Consider the following 3,856-nt stretch of genomic DNA (forward strand, 5'->3'; position numbering starts at 1 on the left):
ACCCACAGCACCCAGCTGCACCCACCAGCACTCAGCAGCACCTACCAGCACCCACCAGCACCCACCAACACCCAGCCGCACCCACCAGCACTCAGCAGCACCTACCAGCACCCACCAACACCCAGCCGCACCCACCAGACCCCACCAGCAACCAGCAGCACTCAGCCGCACCCACCAGCACCCAGCCGCACCCACCGGCACTCAGCAGCACCCAGCCGCCCCACAGACCACACCCAGCACCGGCCCCCACAAAGCCTAGCCGCCCCCAGGCCGCCCCTCGTGACCGCCCCCTCCCAGTGCACCCAGGCCCGCCCCCGACCACCCCCAGACAGACCCTCGGCGCTCCGACTGCACGACCACCCTCCAGACCGGGTCTCCCCCGCACAGGCCTGGACCCCGCGCCCCGACGGCGCCCGACCGCCAGTGGGAGGTCAGGAACCTGGCCTGCTGTGGGGGCTGGGGGCGGCTGGGGGGCTGGGGGCTCTGGGGTGCTGGTCCGGTACTGTCGGGGCTCCTCCTGGGTGGGGGGGCTGGCTCTGAGGTCCAGCTGCTGACGCCCCACCCCGCAGCGTGGCCCAGTCCGTCTGTCCAGCCTGCTCGGGTTTAGCTCTTGCCTCAGCGCCGTACTCCAGCCGGCGGGGGTGGGGGTCCCTAACATCTCAGTGCCCCCAGCCAGCCTCATTTGAGAGCAGAGCTGGGGGACAGACGGACAGGAAGGGGACAAATAGATGAGGCTCTGGAGAGACAACCTAATGGTTATGTCTGGTCCCACGCTTTTGAGGCCCCAGATTCAATGCCCAGCAAGCCCTCTCCCCTCATCTCTCCCCAGAATCTGAGCCTGAGCATGGAAATAGCTGACCGCCACTGCCTGGCCCTTTTATGGGCTTCTTATGCAGGGAATTAACCCCCTCTTAACCTGTCTGATGTTTCCTTTCTTTTTAAGTATATTTTGTTTTATTTTCACGAGAATTCAGAACTCTGCTCAGCTTGGCTGATGATGGTGCAGGGGACTGAACCTGGGACTTCAGAGCCTCACTCAGGAAGGGGAGTTTTTCCCCATAACCATTATGCTGCCCCCCCTACCTGAGGTTTTCGTCTCTCTCTCTCTCTCTTTCTCCCTGCAGATGGGGGCCAGGGATTCAAACCTGGGTCCTTCTGCACTGTAACACGTTCACTCAACCAGGTGTGCCACCACCCGGCCCCCCCCCTTTTTTTTTTTTGAAAACTTGAAACAGTCATTGCTTGGCTCTTTTTTTTTTTTCCTCCAGGGTTATTGCTGGGCTCAGTGCCTGCACCATGAATCCACTGCTCCGGGAGGCCATTTTTTCCCCCTTTTGTTGCCCTTGTTGTAGCCTCGTTGTGGTTATTGTTGCCATTGCTGATGTTGTTCGTTGTTGGATAGGACAGAGAGAAATGGAGAGAGGAGGGGAAGACAGAGAAGGGGAGAGAAAGACAGACACCTGCAGACCTGCTTCACCGCCTGTGAAGCGACTCCCCTGCAGGTGGGGAGCCGGGGGCTCGAACCGGGATCCTGACACCGGTCCCTGAGCTTTGCGCCACATGCGCTTAACCTACTGCGCCACCTCCCGACCCCCTTTTTTCCCCTCTTTTTAAAAGAATATATATATATATATTTATATTATTATCTTTATATTGAATAGAGACAGCCAGAAATCGAGAAGGTAGGGGGAGATAGGTAGAGAGACATACACCTGCTGCCCTATTCCCCACTCATGAAGCTTTCCCCTGCAAGGTGAGGACCGGGGACACTTAAACCTATGTCTTCGCAACATGTGCACTCAGCCAGGTGCACCACCACCGACCCAAGGTTCTTTCTCTTTTTAAAAATATTTATTTTCCCTTTTGTTACCCTTGTTTTATTGTTGTAATTATTATTGTTGTTGTTATTGATGTATCATTGTTAGATAGGACAGAGAAATGGAGAGAGAAGAGAAAGACAGAGAGGGGGAGAGAAAGACAGACACCTGCAGACCTGCTTCACCACCTGTGAAGCGACTCCCCTGCAGGTGGGGAGCCGGGGGCTCGAACCGGGATCCTTATGCCAGTCCTTGTGCTTTGTGCCACCTGCGCTTAACTCACTGCGCTACCATCCAACTCCCTTGATATTTTTTTTTAATTTTTTAAAAATATTTATTTTATTTATTCCCTTTTGTTGCCCTTGTTGTTTTATTGTTGTAGTTATTATTGTTGTCGTCGTTGTTGGATAGGACAGAGAGACATGGAGGGAGGAGGGGAAGACAGAGAGGAGGAGAGAAAGACAGACACCTGCAGACCTGCTTCACCGCCTGGGAAGCGACTCCCCTGCAGGTGGGGAGCCGGGGGCTTGAACCGGTCCTTATGCTGGTCCCTGTGCTTTGTGACACCTGCACTTAACCCGCTGCGCTACCGCCCGACTCCCCCTTGATTATTCTTATAGTGTAATTTGACAAGCAAATGTTCTGAAGATATGTCATTTAGCGAAGTGTCAACAACGGCATCAATAACAAAAAATATAACAACTACGGGAGTCGGGCTGTAGTGCAGAGGGCTAAGCGCAGGTGGCGCAAAGCACAAAGACCGGCATAAGGATCCCGGTTCGAACCCCGTCTCCCCACCTGCAGGGGAGTCGCTTCACAGGTGGTGAAGCAGGTCTGCAGGTGTCTGTCTTTCTCTCCCCCTCCTCTCTCCATTTCTCTCTGTCCTATCCGACAATGAACGACATCAACAATAACAATAATAACCACGAGGCTACAACAACCAGGGCAACAAAAGGGAAAAACTGGCCTCCAGGAGCAGTGGATTCACCGAGCCCCAGCAATAACCCTGGCCTGTCCCCTGGTCACCAACCTGCGCCCAGCAGCTGACAGTGTGACTGCCCTTGTGGGGAGCCACATGTGCCCTCAAGGTTGCTATTGGCATGACCACAGCGTCTTTGTTCACAGACGGCCTTGCTTAAAAGTGAAGTTCCTGCTTCTTTACACCTTAGAGCCTTTGTTCACAGACAAGATAAGTTTCTGTCTCCCAACTCCACCTCCCCATGAATCACCCAGGACCTTCCAGATAACCATGACAACACACCACTTCAATCAACAGTCCCCAGCTGCTAACTCCCCCCTTGCCCTGGCCTTAAAAGCAGCATCTTTGGTGCTAATAAACAGACTTGATGGGAATCTTGACTTGTCTCACTTCTCTCGCGTGTCTTGTCCCCTTCCCTCTCCCTTCTTTCCTTGTCCTCACTCCCTCTCCTAGGTTAACCCACGTTGAAGGTCCCGCGGGATGGGACATGCCCTCACCCAGACTCCCACTCTCGTTGGACGGGGGCGGCGGGCCCAGACTCCGGTGCGGTTGAGACCGGGCCTTGGCGATTCCAACAGGCGTCTGCAGCCCCCTGGAGAGCTGCTCCTCACCTGCGGGTCTGGGCCAGTGCAGTGTATGTCCAGCAGGCCCGGAGCCACACGGGAGCAGCGTCCTCTGTCCAGGTGCCCCACCGGGGTCTGGCTGGCACCAGCAGCCACAGTCCCCGGCTTCCTGGGTGCCGCCTGGGCTCGGAGCTCACGCAGTCAGAACACAGGCGTCCTGGGGCCCTCAGGCCTCACCTCTCCAAGCCTTAGTTCCACATTCCTCCACCAAGGGCCGGGCCCCTGCCCCATCCTGTCCTGTTCTCGGACTCAGATGGTGTCAGAACCGTCACAGCTCACCAGAGCCCAGCGTCAGAACCCGCCTGAGCTGAGCAACCTGCAGGGCGTAGCCCTGGGAGTGCAGTCAGGGGAGGGGTGGGCTGTGCGGTGGGTCGGGCAGGGCCGCAGACGGGACTGGGCCCCCCACGAGACCCTGCTTCCTGCATGCAAGCACACCA

The 3,856-nt window shown here is 56.5% G+C and overlaps 1 protein-coding gene and 1 long non-coding RNA gene across 3 annotated transcripts in view; both read left to right on the plus strand.

Annotated features, from left to right (window-relative positions):
* SCLT1 (sodium channel and clathrin linker 1) overlaps window positions 1-3,856 on the plus strand; it is a 243,932-nt gene that overhangs the window by 135,354 nt on the left and 104,722 nt on the right. The window lies entirely within an intron of this gene.
* On the plus strand, window positions 152-3,267 carry LOC132534770 (uncharacterized). Of its 2 annotated transcripts, none has more exons than XR_009546486.1 (3): window positions 152-430; window positions 1,125-1,183; window positions 3,007-3,267. It is a non-coding gene; the product is annotated as an uncharacterized LOC132534770 (long non-coding RNA). The 2 variants fall into 2 exon arrangements; XR_009546487.1 differs by lacking the exon at window positions 152-430 and adding an exon at window positions 536-601.

The sequence above is a fragment of the Erinaceus europaeus genome, chromosome 19, assembly GCF_950295315.1.
Source record: "Erinaceus europaeus chromosome 19, mEriEur2.1, whole genome shotgun sequence".
Classification (NCBI taxonomy): domain Eukaryota; kingdom Metazoa; phylum Chordata; class Mammalia; order Eulipotyphla; family Erinaceidae; genus Erinaceus; species Erinaceus europaeus.